We start from the raw sequence: 15885 nt of genomic DNA, 5'->3' as shown, positions 1-15885 counted from the left end.
CCCTTTAGGTGTTTGTAAGAATTTCTAAATGTCATGAAAGACAGTTGACTTGTTATTCTTGTAGGGTGATATGTGATATGAGGCTTGCACAAAGGCAGTTATGTTTAAATTAATATGTTCCTTTATTGAATAGATCCTACTGCTCATCGGCCATTTGAGCGATGAAGAGGAAGTTAAGGAGCAGCACTTGAGTTAACTGTTGAGTCCTACTCTTCCCCTCAGACAGCCAGAAATTCCAGACAACCAGAGATCCCAGGTGAGAGATATGCTCTGGAAAGAACTGAATAACCCAGAGACACTTAAATAAAAACAGTTATTAAACATTATATTAATGTAATACCATTAAAAGTGAATTTTCTTTTATTTGGAGATGTGACCATAGACTGTATAAAAGAAGTCAACATAGCCACCGTGATATCACTTATTGCCGTGTGGATTCCCACTCTGGATTCTGGATTCGTGAAGCCAGAAGTGACCATATTAAGATGAGAGGGTGGAGCTGTGGAGGAGCGAGGAGTAGATCTGACTGAGAACCTGAGCACACCGCTGTGGTAGCAACTTGTCAATCACAAGGTAGCCACACACTAAAGAATACCTTTCTTTATCATCTATTTTACTTTAAATAGGCAGCCTGTCCTCATTCTGAATTCATGCAAAACCGCAGCTTTGTCAGTGATCTAGGCGTTAGATAGTGACACACAAAGGCACCTTTCACGGCGGTATAATAAACACTAGGTGGTGGCAGTTGTTGACGCAGAAGCCACCAACTGAAGTTGTCAAATACCTACGCTAGGTCAGTGGACTTGAATATGGGCACTGAGACCATGAACTCGACGAAAATGTTTACTGAGGTATTAAATCAAGTGAGAAGTAGGGTCATTTACGCATAGGTTTGCACACAATCTGATTTTTTTTTTCAACCAGTGACGGTGCCTCCTGCTGGCCAATAAAAAGATTGCAGGTTTAAGGCACTTCCGCATGGGCTTCACGTTTCAGACCCGCAGATAACCCCCTTGGATATGACAAAACAATGCCAAATAATGGGTCTTGCTTTTTTCAGAGCTTTCAACCATTTCACATCATCCTCATTCTTATCAGCATAAGCAAGCAGTTTGCTATGTCATGTCTCAATACCTATTATAATGTCATCCATAGCACTTTAATGACTTCTCATCCATGTTGCCTTAGAGTTCAAACTTCTAAGTTCTTTCTTAAACTTGGGGTTCACTCAGAGTTCACCATTAATGTTTTTTTTAACTTGCCCAGTAGGGGCATTTGAACATTTAAATTTTTTTTTAAAATTTTGTCTTTAAACACTGCTGTTTTCTCACAAGTGCCCAAGTGGTACATGTGCAACTCTCAACAGAGCTGTTTTGGGCGCTTTCAGCTGTATCATTTGTATCGTTTGGGGGTTTGTTTAGTTGTCTGTTTATAGCTGAAGTTCAGTCAATTGATAGAAAGAATTATCTCTGTAAAGATAGTTATATGTATTTAATCTTTAAATTATTTTGTAATCAATTAATTTAACAGTACAGCTTCTTTTCTGCGTTAACAAATCATTGAAATTTACCATACCCTGCCATTATAAAGCTATCATCGAGTAATTATCTTACTGTTTTTGTCTCATCTTGTTTACAATGGGCCTTTACAAAACACAAAACCTTAAATTTTCCCATAGCAGAGCAAAGCACATCACACGACAGTGGGAAAAAATAATCAGCCGGAGCTTAAGGCCGTATCAAAAGCCTCACAGTTCCTGAGCAGCCGCCTTTAGAGGGGGTGACTCTTAGAATGCCTCAGCTTGTTTGTCTCATGGTTTAAGTGGTGCACATAGCCATGGAAAGATCATTAAATCACTGTTTTACCACTTGGCTTAATCCCCACAACAAAAGGGGAAGATACAAAAAAGGAGAAAATGGAGAGAAAAAAGTGGTGGGCGAGATTAAGTAGAAACTTGATGGATCTAAACTGACGGCTCTGTTTCCCAGCGTTGCTAAGGGGAGTTAAGAATCTTGATTCCACATCTCCCAGGCTGGAGAGTGGCTGCTGGTCGGACGTTCCCTGTTACCCCTGCAGTGGCCAGCCGCGCTTGTAGTGTCCGCCGCTGTGGCCATCTGCCGGATTACCCAGCAGGATATATTTTTATAGAGAGCATCCTATTCATATCCTGCCTGCAAAGGTTTACATTAAGGTTGAACTCGGGTGCACTTACAATGGCAGATGAAGTAAGCTCTATCCTTCTTACAGCACCCCTCCCCATCTTCTCACTGTTTGGGAGACTGATAGCACTGGGTTGAAAGGGGCTGCTTCACCGTGGCATGAAAGAGGATCTCATGCAATGCCACTGTCTGCGGCTGATTTTTTTTCACGCGCTGACAATAAAGTGGTGCCCAGCATGAAAAAAAACATTTGTATGTGCCAAGTGCGATTGTTTCTTCTAATAGGCATCAACAGGCCAACTTCTCTGTGTTACCATACAGGTGAACTCATTCCTGGGAAAATGTTTTTTTCTTTCTCAGCCTTGTAGGCGAGATGGCGTCCCCCTTTTTCCTCGGCCTAACGGGATTAGTCGTGCCAGTGCTACCCCGGCTGTCACGGTACTGTCTACTTCCCATCTCTCTTCTGGGCCTCTAATGTGATTAACCCATTCCCTGTGGTCCAAATGGTTCTGGAGGGTGGGTAGAGGGGGAAGGGGAGGAGGGGGGCACCTCCTTGGCATGTTCCTCCCCATGCCTGACTCACCATCATTGGCACCTTTGTCAGGCAGGAAGGACCGAGGTCGAAGGTCTGTTAGGGTGTGGAGACGAGTACAAGTGTTTGACGAAAGAATTCATAAACTCAGACACTTACTATTTAAATTATAAAGTTATTATTGAAAAAACATTAGGGTAATAGTTGTCTTAAAACCTTAAACATGAATCCATCAGACTTTTGCACGTTTAAACACTCAGTCTCACTTTACCAGCCGGCTGTGTTTGAGTCTGATCACGATCTATTCAAACACCTCAATCATTAATGAAAATCTGTTCAGGCTCATTTGTATTATGGCTTTTGCTTTCACAGACGTCAGCCCTGAATATTTACTGCTTGCTTAAGTGGAGACAATAATGATTGCCTACGCCCATCATCTTGTCAAATGTCAGTGTTGTGGGGGGGCTTCGCCTGTTTAACACATGTCACGCTCATTTTCGACTCATCTGTCGCAAGTCTTCTTCGGGGCATCTGCTGCACGCAGAGGACCACATGCCCTTTGCCACCGCTCAGAGGGAGAAGACTCCGAACCAAAGGGCTCCATACAAAACCCAGAGCTGAAATCACCTTTACAGTGGCAAACACTTGTCACTTCATATTTTTATATGTGTGGTGATGTACGGCATACGGTAGCCCCTTGGTATAATGAGGAACATTCATTAACATGTGCATGAAAACTTTTAATCTCTGATACTCTAGAAGTTCAGTTCAGAGAAATTCAACGCCACCAGTAAAAAATAATTTATTACAATGATCTTCAAATTCCATATTTTCTTGAAAAGAAAAATATAGTTTATCTACTCAGCAACAGCTCTTTAGATGGGAAGTTTGCATGTAAAGCCAAATATCTAATACCAAATAGCCCATAAAATCTTAGCTTAGCTAATTTAAACCCTGTTTTGTTTTGGAAGATTACGGACAAATGTTCCTGCTTTGTGAAAGCCAGGAAAACGACAGTCCCTGTCCAAAAACATCGACCCTCATGCTGTGTTCAGCAGTGCTTCACGTGAGTGCACAGCCTCCGTCAGGCGACGGCACGGAGAATTAGGAGTCTTAATTAAGATTTTTTACAACTCTGCATGTGCTGTTCATATGCGAGACAACAGGCTCTGAATAGGGTGGGGTGCGGTGGATCCTCAGACAGCTGCCTGCTCTGAAACAAAAGCCAAAGTTAACATGAAGATCCACACAATGAAGGAATGTGCGACACTTAAATGTTTACCCTAGATTTTACCCTATGAGATTGCTTGTGTGTCTGCGAGAATGTACAGTTTGTGCATATATCTATATCAAGTGTACGTGCTTATATTTTAGGTATGAAAGAGCCAAGAGAAAACAATTCAACATTGTGACTGAAAGACAATACCGTGCATAAGGGGGTAGCGCCCCTTGTGTGGAGATTTGGTGGGTTTCCAATCCTGATATCCAACCCAGCACCATGTAATGGAAGGTGACACTTATTGTATTAGTAGGGGCTAATGAGTGTCTAAAAGCCTGTGTGACTGTGTGCGCCGAGGAATCTCATCGTGTGTGCTGGGTGGCAGGAAGAAAGGACAATATCTCTGCAAAGTAGACGAGGCCATAAAGTGCAGCCACGCGAGGCCTCTGAGAGTTTCAAGAGCTTCAATTCTAATGGAGTTATAAAGAGGAGAGAATGAGTAGCCTTTTTTATTTGATGCCCAATACATTTTGGTTTAGGCAGGTAAACTTCAGCTGTATGCAAGCAATCATAAAACAAACAAATCTCTTGCTTTCCTCTGATCAAATTGTTAAGTTAAGGAATCTGGAACAGCTGCCATTTTTTCAGACTAGTGTGAAATCCTGAGTTTCCTAAACCCAGAGCCAAAATTTTGCTCTAATCTTGTCTCTAAGGGCTGTTAACCAATCAAATGCTGTTTCCCCAAGAGGTAAAACCCAGAGGCTTTTTGTAACCAAAAACAAAAGTAATCATAGCATTCACATAGGGCTGGACAATATTGAATCGATAACTTGATATGAGACCAATATCTACTTAGTTTTTGAATATTGTAATATGGCATGAGGGTTGTCTTGTCCTGGATTTAAAGGCTGCATTACAGTAAAGTGATCTAATTTCTGAACTTACCAGACTGTTCTAGCTGTTCTGTTATTTGCCTTCACCCTTTTAGTCATAATATCCGCATTACTAGTGATTATTTATCAAAAATCTCATTGTGTACATATTTTGTCAAAGCACTAATAGTCAACCCTGCAAGATTGTTGTGATATTTGACTTTCTCCATATCGCCCAGCCCTACATTTTCAGGTGGGTTTTAGCTCAATCATTTTAAATGGTAATAAAACGTGAATAAAACTCATACTTGACTCAGTTACATGAAACTCTTTAGCGTTTCTTGTAACTATATCCTGCATTGTTCTTGTTTTGGACACTGTACCTGTCAGTGCTCTTGTGTAACTTTTAGCATTTATCAACCAAATTACATGTGGGACAGAAAAAAACATTCAACTAGAGAGCAGGAGCCACCATCTTTATGTATGTGCATCATAAAAAAATGATGATACTAATATGAGAGACTACACTACAGACTTAAAATAAAGTAAAATGCTGTGGTAGATCGACAGAACACATCAGTGCTGCAAACTAACTGTGATTTAAGATGAGATGCTGATCTATTACGACCAGAGGTAGCACAATGTTCATCTTGTTGAAATGGGTATTTAGATTTAGTATGATATATTACAAGCTGCCACTGATGAAAATCATTTTATATTACATTTTGTTGGCAAATATTCAACAAGAATTCAGTTTGTTGGAGTGATGAAGTTATTCAAAACGGAGCAACACACATGACTCATGCAGTCCTATGATAACAGTACATGGTGTAGTACTACTTTCTGACCACAAGGTGGATATCTAACTAAATGAATTGGGCATCATGTTTCTTTACTATACTGCATTATCATGCTGTTGATTTTACTGTCATGCTGTGTTTAGAAACATGTACTAAAGTGAGAGTCAGTGCAGCTCTGCTTACTGTTATAAGACTTAACATTTAAAATTGTATTTAGACTCATTAGAATAAGACTGATAAATAACCTTAGTTATGCAAGACTGTTTTTTTAGACCTAGTTAAAGAATATACAATAAATATTTTTAAGAATCACACCCTAGCACTGAATTTTCAGTGGACTACTCTTCATGCCTCCATGCAACCAGAGCTCCCTTTTGAAGCATTTGCATTTAATATAATCTGTCAATTAATATAAACCTTGTCTGTTGTAGATAAAATTAACTTTAAATCCAATGCAGTTATTCTGTAGCTTATTTGTTAGGGCATGAAACACGTTATATGTCCTGCCTAAACAGCTAGTTTGTGGTTTCAGCGAAAGTGTCAGGTAGGACAAAATGTCTGCACATATCATGGAAGGGGTATTGTCAGCCACTCGGTCTCCATTATGTGCTGTGACATTCACTGTTTATGTCTGACTGGGTTACATTGACACCACAATCTGTTTACCATGAGGACAGAGTCAGGGAATGTGGTGTGAGTGTGAAATACATATAGGGCATGTGGGCTGCGAGGCCTTTCATTTTCACACAGTGTCCTTTGCTGTGGTATATATCTCTGGGCCTACAAGCCAATCTGCTCCCTTTCTATTGAGAAAATGAAAATGTCATGAAAATTTAAAAATTAGCAAATGATAGAAGTGTATGTTCTTAGTGTCAGATCTTTGGGTTTTCAATGCTTCACTAGTCTATAGAGTCAGAGACCTCCCCTTTGGGTGTCCCCAATGGGATTTTTTTTTTTTTTTTGGAGAAAAACATGCTAGTCAGTGGCAAGAGACAAATAATGAACTACATCTCTTGTTTTACATAGTATATTGTATCAACACATGGCCCTGACCTTTGCACATTTACTTTGTTCTTCCAGAAGGAGGGAAAAGTGGGGGAAATCCAAAGTGTACATGTGTTCATGTTTGTGGTTAAAATGAATACGTAATTTGATGTAAATATGTCACGTAAATGATGTCCATACATGACGGACAGACATAAATAACGTAATGTGATTTTAAAACAGCACTGAATTTTGATTTCACATAGGACATGAACAGCGGTGCCGTGGGTGAAAGTCTGTGTCTACCTGACTTATCCATTACCCCTACCGTCAGCCCTTTATACTATATCAGTTGCTCTAAGCATCAAATATTGCCATGGATGGGTTTATACTGGATTTGGTTAAAAGCCTGTTATATGTCATAGAGACACCAAAGGGTGCCCTAAGTGTCAGTATCACATTCCGAGTGGCATGACAATGTTGGTATTCGACAAACTGGTAATTGTAATTACTACAAGTATGGCCATATTGTAGTGTTGTCACGATACCAAAATCTTTGTTTCGGTACCAATACCAATATGAATTTTGATACTTTTCGATACTCTTCGATACTTTTCCTAAGGAAAAGTCCTTTTGGATACAAACCTTTAGAACAATGAATAGTAGGGGTGTAACGGTACCAAAAAAAAACATAGTTCGGTAAGTACCTCGGTACGGACGTCACGGTTTGGTAACTCAGATGTTCCACCAAGTTTGTGTTGTTTCGTGTTGTCTCCCTTTGCGAGGCAGACTTTCTCTTGTCTTTTTTCACGTGCGCCAGCTGCGAATGTTGATACAGGTGTTGTCATACACACCACTTGCGCAATCTGTGCTCCAATAGGAACAAGAAAGGCGTTTGCGAGCATAAATGAGTAAAATAAATTAACTAAATGAATGAATTGAATCAATTTCAAAGTACCGATATTTTCCAAATGCAGTATAGTACCGTTTGGAATACTCTAGTACTGCAGTACTATTTTAGTACCGGTATACCGTGCAACACTACCATATTGTAAGCTGTAGCTATGCTTGTGTAAGAACATCCTGGTATAAAACACACAGGCATTGTGGCTTCAGCGAGCCAGACAGTTATGATGTAACTTACACAACTTTTGGGTGTGTAGTCTTTATAATAACATATTTTCATAGTCTAATACTTTAGCAGATTTAAGACACAAACTGCAACTTTCTTGACAAGCAAAATTATATTTTAAATTACATACGTGTGATTCATAGCACAATTTTATTTGTGGGTATGTTGGGGGCTTTGCCTTTCTATAGCAAAAGTGATTCATTATGTATGAGAAAAGGTGTCTTTTAAGGCCACATTGAACAATTTGGATGGAACTGCCTAAGAGTAAATTCTGAGGTCAGTCAGCTGATTGGGAGCCGCATTTGTCTTGTTTTTATCCATTTTTAACTTGCGTATAGACAGTATGAAGTAACACATTTTCAATACAAAACGATATCCTTCACTTCAAAACATGCCATCATAACATCTTATAATATCAGCAAGTTATTTGTCTTCATCACTGATGCTCCTGCCAAATATTCCAGGCAGGCGGCCCTTGTCTCCTCTTTGGGCCGAGGTAGCAATAAATAACAGCAGCTGAGAGTGTTTGGCATTTTTATACATGACCACTAGAATAATTAGATGTCAACAGTTTAATTATCACAGATACAACCCCTGTCTGCAAGCCAGTGCTTCCACTACACTTAGTATCTGTCGTTCAGCACGTGTTTCCTTTATTTTTTGGCAGTTGGATCTTTTTTTGGACACAAATCTTAATGTAGTTCTCTGACCAAAGAGCAGCTGTTAATATGATCAGGTGTTTGAGCTTACAGTTGTTGTGGATTTTGAATGAACACCAATATTATCCAAACTGAACTTCCACTCTACCTACCTGATTCTACCTTACTAATATCCAGTGAAGAAACCAGAGTAATACAGGAAGCTTTGAGTGGAGAACTGTCTCCGATAAGACTAGCTGATTGACAACAAGCTATCTTTACATTTGGGAAAGACAGTGTCCATTGTATTTGGCATGAAACACAAGCTTAAGAAAAGCAATACAGATAGTGTAGGGAATATAACTGAATCCAAAACCAGTGTCAAATACAGTAGAGTCTCTCTCTTTATGTCATAATACCCAATCCATCAATCCATCCATCCATCCTCCCTCATCCGCTTACCTGGGGCTTGATAAATTGAATGCTAAAAATCAATACAATTGCACAACTCTTTTTATTGTTGAGGAAATTCAGTCCAATATTATGAGGCATCTCAGTGCAAGGTTAATTTTTTGATCACATACACACATTGTAATAATAAACTAAACTATTTCAAACACAGATGACAGTCATTTATGCCTGTGCTCTTTCACTCAAACAGGCCATTGAAAGTTATAGTCCGCACACTGGAATTCTTGTCATTGTTCCACATTTATGAATGGCCTAATTTGTTGCCAGATCACAAATGTGCCATTTCACAAATGCGGCCGATGTGGGGACGCTTTCACCGATGGGTGGCTGTGAAAAAAATAATGTCGTCAAACCAGGAGGCTGTCAACTGAAGGCACATGGACCACTGGAGATATAATGACATCAAGGCGCTGGAATGAAAGCGGGCTTTTTAAACAGGCCGGTGCAGGCTTACACTTGGAACACAGGTCAGCTTCAGTGCGCTCATCTGAACGTAACTCAGGTTGACACAATTTGACCTCAGCCGATACCCCTCTCAGCTGGCCTTTGTTTACACATTCTCCCCTGGGAATTGCATTTAATACTATTTCTACAGATTCTATAAAAAAATTAAGTCTTCTAAGCTCTCATTTCTCAACATTTGCTTTTCTGTTATTTCTCAGAACTCCTCATCCTTTCAGAAATGGCCCTTTGTAGGCCTTTGCTGTGGCTGAGGGGCTGACAGAATTGTTTTTCTCTGTTTGGCCTTCAAAGGAAAAAGCCCCTTTTGAGAGGCTTGAATTAGGAGACTATTGTTAGCTTAGCATAGATGTTTTTTGAAATACAAACATTTAAAATCTGTCACTTATTTAATAATTTAAAATTGATTGTAAAACACTGAGGTGGAATTTCGCCACTTTTACCTAACTCCAAATGTCAGTAAACTTTCCATGAAGCAGCTTTAATGATGAGCCTCGCTCATTGGTCTTTAGAAACAGTGATTCCAAAGATTTCACGGTCAAATGAACAGCAAAAGATTAATATGTTTAATGCTGCTCGGCACAAAGGTTGTCTAATCTTTGCTTTCTTTTGTGGCTTTAACCGCAGCGTCAAACAGTGGAGTGTCTTAAACAACTGTTTTAAATAAAGCACCATCACCTGCTCTTCACACAGGTGTCCTCTGCTTAGTTTCTCCTCATAGTTTTATGAAAAATGAGGTCTGAGCTTGTAGACAAATTCGGTTTGAGGCTCAGATATCATCAGACTTCTGTTTGCTCTGGGTACAGCCAAAAATCAACTGAAACATTCTGATTATTATTAACTGTTGGTTGCTTTATTGAGTCATGTCTGAGGTTATCTTTAGCACTGGTTGACTTCCAAATCTGTTTGTTTCTTTACTAAAAGGATGCTTTTAGCTGATGTGGATTACTTTTGAATGTCAGACTTAAAGCATAATGATGCATTTGTTCTACCAGGGTTGCTGCAGATCCTTTAAAAGTCTTAAAAATCATTGAATTCATATATCTAAAAATAAAGCCTTAATAGGTATTAAAATGTCCTAAACCAATCTTTCAAACGTCTTAAAAATACTAAGACATGGAAAGTAGGATTTTATTAATCATTTTTTGTGTTGTAAGATCTCAAATAATTGGTAATGTCTATCCTTCTCAAATGCTTACCCTCTAACGTCACATAGATCAGAATAGCGGAACTGACAATACTCATATTGTCTCTGGCCAGGATGCTCAGGGGAGAGGCTCCACTGTCTGCAAGCTAGCTGTCACTGTACCAAGGACAACATGGGGAAGTGCATATTCAACAAAAGTTGCTTATTTAACCAAGATTTTGTGGCTGAAACCAGTACAAGGCAATGCATATGAGGCTTGATGTACTTTATGCAAAAGGTTTCTAAAGTCTGCATGATGAGGATTAATGCCACATGCAGAGTGAATAACACGAAATCACCAAGGAAATTTGTCAACAAACGCCAGGTATTTCCCAGGTTTGTTCTATCCTTGGCTCTGCGACAAGGCAAAAAAAGTCATGTTTAACTGAAGTCAGTGATAATGGTTCTTTTTTGTTTTTTGAATTTTTGTAGAATTTGTCTTAAATTTGATTCTGAGTGGCATTAAAAAGTCTTAAGAAGTCTGAAGTCTAACTTGCCTCAAGCTGAGGGAATCCTGTGCATGTCCTGTATTTGATCCAAATTGTCTAGACTTATTTAAAATGTAAGCTTTTTATTTGGTCATCAAAGCAACTTTGTTATGAGGAGCATACACTAAAGCGTTTACACTGCCGAGTTTTTGTCAGCCGCCAAACACAACAATCCAGCACCCCAGTGGCCTGGCAGTGGTCTCTGCTGCTGGGCACAAAGTGCACATTTTTGAAAACCCATTTGAATTCTTTTAGGCAGAATCTGAAAAAAACAAACAAACGTCCATCATTTAGAGGTAGCAGGTGGATGGTTGTGCACGGTCGACCGATCAGATATAAAAAGATGCCCGAAAGAGCATTCAAGATGGGAAACGCAATGTTCCTCATTTCCCAATTAGCGTTTGGATTCTGCTTCCTTGTGCACATTGTTGCAACAAACCAACAAAAAAGTTGAGTTAAGCCACAAAACCGTCTGTATCTTTTCAGAGGAAACAGGTCTTTATTGGGGGCCAATGCAGCCTGTGTTTATTTTCTATCAGTGAATGGGTGTGAGGTGTGAAGCTATGAATACTGTGAGGTCAACCTGCCATGATGCTGTAAATACTAACAGGGCCAGTTGGTAATGAGCGAGGCCACGGCCCAGCTCTCTATTCAACCATCTAGCCAAAGAAACTGAACAGTGTTGTTCCTGAACAAAGATACACATAAAAAGAGATACATTTACAACAGACAAAATGAGAAACTAATTGTCATTGATCTCACATTAATCGTGTCTGTAACTTCAGCTGCTGCTGGCATTTTGTGGATTCTATGAGGAGGTTTAGGATAACCTGACCATACCACGCAGATGACCCAATCATTATAATTATTAATGTTATATTAATGAATAATATTTAAATTGCGGCTGGTACATTACATTTCCAATGATAAAAGGTTGTGGCTGAAACAGATGTGGAATATTCCCTCATCAAAAATATGATGTGAAAAATGTAATTAGGCATTAAAAGCCATTAAGAGTTTAAAAAAACATCAAGGATAGTAGGCTGGTTGCAAATGCTAACTGACAACACTCAATTTACATGTTTAATGCAAATTTGTGATTCAATAATTCTATAATTATACTGGATAATGCTTTTTCATAGCTATTCAGTGGGTTCATGAATTAGATGATGATTTGTGCCCTTAACCTTAATTTATGGCTACTATAATAAAGTTAAAGGGACAGTTCACCCCCAAATCAAAAATACATGCTTTTCCTCTTACCTGTAGTGCTGTTTATCAATCTAAAATATTTTGGTGTGAGTTGCTGAGTGTTGGAGATATCGGCCGTAGAGATGTCAGCCCTCTCTCCAATATAATGGAACTAGATAGATAAACAAATACATTTGAAAAACTCAACAGTAGTGTCTCTCTCCAGAAATTATGACCCAGTTACTCAAGGTAATCCACAGACCTTGCTGTGAGCAGTTTCATGTAGGAACTATTTTCTTTCTATTGAACTACACCTGCCAAATGAATCACCACGTAGAGAGAACGAGCCTCTCGTGCATGAGTAGATGCACGCTTCCTTCTGCACAGTGATACGACTGGGGGGTGTAAAGAGAAAACCATTCCCACATGAAGCTACTCACAACAAGGTCTGTGGAATATCTTGAGTAACCAAGTCATGATTTCTGGAAAGAGACAATGCTGTTGAGTTCTTCAAATGTCTTTGAGCACCACAAGCCAAGTGCCGTCCAGTTTTATTATATTCAAGAGGAGGCAGACATCTCTACAGCTGATATCTTCAACACTCGATGACTCACACCAAAACAATCCAAAGTGACAAATGGCACAACACTTAAGAAGATAAATTTGTATTTTAGATTTTAGGGTGAACTGTCCCTTTCAGGCTGATGTTTATTATATATTAAGCCATCACCAGATCTTTAATGAGATGTTGCAGATAAGTTTGGTTACCTGATACATTTTCCAGAGCCACCTACAACAAAACCACCGAAACACTTGCATGGTGAGAGCCATTGTGTCATGGCGATGGACTGAACAAAACATCAAACTTTATTAGTATTTCATCTGTCACAAGTGTCTGTTTAGTGCAATTCAAAGTGCTTCACAGGTGACTGACAAGCTGATTATAAGGCTGTAAAAGTAAAGCAGTGAATCAAATTGAGATCAATCCACAAAAAAAGATGAAATAATTGATAATAGAGCATAAAAAAAGAAAAGAAATAGCGATAAAATATCTACTATAATGAATAGTTACAATAAAATAATAATCATTTTTCTCAGATCTTCAGCAGGCTGCTCCACCAGCTTTGAAGATGAAACCTAAAAACTGCCTCACCCAAAAGCTTTTGTCCTGCTCTTTGGAATACCTAACAGACTGGTGCCAGAGGACTCGAAAGGGCTGTCTTGATTGCATGTCAGAGAGGCTGGTGTAGGACCATTAAGTGCTTTATTAACAAACAAAAAATGGTTTTAAAATCAATATGAAAACTGAATGAAGTCAGGCAACCATTGTAAAGACTTTAAAATGTTCTCTTCCTGTTTCTATCATCAGCAGGGGTCCACCCTGGCACTGTGATGACTGTGTATGAGAGAAAAGTGCAAAGTGAGAGCAAAAAGGGACAACAACACATTTGTTCTGTATTACACAACAACAGAATTGTCTTTCCTGTCTCTCAACACTGTAAACTGCCCAAGAAATAAAGTCAATTTTCAATGACTTTGTAGGATATGACACTGAATGACTGTCTTGTTTGGACAACAAGAAATAGTCGTGGGTGAAGCACTGATGATGGAGCACTGGGGTTTTCAGTGATGTGAGAAACCACGGGCAGCCTGTGGAGATCTGCAGGACTGATGTTAAATGAAGTGTGAGGACATTATGTACAAATACCTTTTATATGCTAATAGGGCATGAAGCTAGATTTTATCTTGATTTTTAAAAAAGCAGCCATATGTTTTTAACTGCATGTATGTGTCATTAACAGGTGTTTAAAGAAAATTTGAGTTTAAGTTGTTGCAGCTGAACCTCTCAGAGAGCTTAGATGGTCATGCAGACAACAGGATTTAACCAGGAGGACATGCAGCTTATCTTGTTAAAACTGAGCTTAATGTAGTGAGTACACATTTAAAGAGGAGATTTCTACCACAGTGTGTTAATATATCAGACTTGTAAATGACCAACAGCTTATTCAGGAAAAGTTTCATCATTTTTTGAAAGGCTACAGTGCAGTCGGTTTGACAAAACCCTGCATAGCTTTTTGTTACTCCAGCATAACAATAACAGATTGAAAGTGCAGTCAGGAAGAACTCAGGCAGAAGTTTTTGCAGATCAAAACAGTTTATCCATGAGGAGTTATTGGGTTAATAATAGTTTAACAGACTGACGGCACAGTCTGTCAGTTATCAGGTTTGTCACTGAGTAACTGCAGTTGCACTATTTGCCCATAGGATGTCACTATATAGATGATTATCTTAAAACACCTCTTGGCATACAGTAGGCTACCAGTGTCTGACAACTTAATGTAATGCTGATTGAGCTTCATAGTATCCCACAAGTTATACACACTATCTTAAGCCTAATACAACTTGTCAGAAGCTTACTTACATATTTACATTCACAATGTATGTGACTCCATCTGGTCTTAACTCAAATTAAAGTTAGAAATAAATAGCTCCTAAGTGAAGTAATCTAAATACCTCCATGACTAAGCACCACGCTGTCTTAGTGGCACTTATAAGATAATAATGTCCTCAAAAACACAAATGATTATCATCCATCAAAGTGCAGGGAAACAACCAGGGAAAGAGACATTACATAACAGATCATGTAGCTTTGGTACAAGTTCACTGATAATAAGCTGAATACAAGCCGCGTAGTTGCATCCAACACTTATTTCAGTCCGTGATAATCTTCTTTTCTGTCAAAATAAAGTACATAATGAGAACGGGAAACAGCGCTTGCCCTAATTGCACTGCTTTTACCATCCGAGACCCCTTTGTTGATTTAGCAAGAAAACAGCACAGGATATTAACAAATTTCTGAGACTCTAAAACCTGAGCTTAGGGATGCTGAACCTGCTGTTCAATGGGTTTCACCAGTGTGTACATAAAGCTGGCATAGATGATAAAGCATGCTGTCAAAATAGGAAGTGATTTGTGGTCATTATAAAAAGTGGATTGATGACACATTAAGGTTTTGTGAAAAACTAGATAATGCAGTGCAGGTTAGGCTAAATGTCTTGATGAAAATAAAATGCAGGCTGTTGATAACTAAACTATTGATAGACGCACCCTGCCAGATTAATACTGACATCTTGATAGTTCAGTTTGCATCTGCATGTGTCATAGTTCTATATGTTGTCTACTTTCTTCTGCTTTGGAAGATGGGGTGTTGCAGGGTGCAGCAAAATATCTATATGTCATCCATACGTCTGAAAAACAAGGCTTACACAAGAAATAGTACCATCACTGCAGAGTTGTGTGGAAATATTAAAAATATGTTCTGCTCCTTAGTCACACAAATTTTAATGAAAAGGAAAAAAAACTTTCTCCTCTGATATTGTTTTAGCAGACACTGTAACCTTTAAATACCTATAGCTGTTTTTAATCCAAATAAAATCAAGGCTAATGCTTCATTACCGGGTATTTTTACAGAATGATCCTCATGCTGCTGCTGTTAATTTTTTTATTAACGCAATTACCAGGCTCTTAGTGGACGGGGTCAGAGAGGTCTAATTACCCTGCGTCATGCTGGTAAATAGTTGGAGGTGTCTCTGAGCAGGTGGCCCTGGAGGTAAGAGGGAGACATGGGGCATACCGAGGCGGGCAATTACTGGATGAATTTCACTTTAATAAATGTTGAGCTACATTTGGAAATTCAGATAACAGAGCTTTCTGCCTAATGGGTGCTGCACTGAGGCCACTTGAGCAAGAAAAT

At 39.0% G+C, this 15885-nt stretch overlaps 1 protein-coding gene across 1 annotated transcript in view; it reads left to right on the top strand.

The window, feature by feature from the left end:
- The window catches only part of zgc:175280 (cationic amino acid transporter 2 family protein), a 100358-nt gene that overhangs the window by 3436 nt on the left and 81037 nt on the right, over positions 1 to 15885 (top strand). The window contains exons 2-3 of the mRNA XM_049591230.1: positions 134 to 256; positions 371 to 573. The gene's annotated coding sequence lies outside the window, so the exon portion shown is untranslated. The remainder of the gene's footprint in view (positions 1 to 133; positions 257 to 370; positions 574 to 15885) is intronic.

This window comes from Epinephelus fuscoguttatus, linkage group LG12 (assembly GCF_011397635.1).
Source record: "Epinephelus fuscoguttatus linkage group LG12, E.fuscoguttatus.final_Chr_v1".
NCBI classification, from domain to species: Eukaryota; Metazoa; Chordata; class Actinopteri; order Perciformes; family Serranidae; genus Epinephelus; species Epinephelus fuscoguttatus.
The sequence above is the reverse complement of the archived record's forward strand: the minus strand, read 5'-3'. Positions and strand labels throughout refer to the sequence as shown.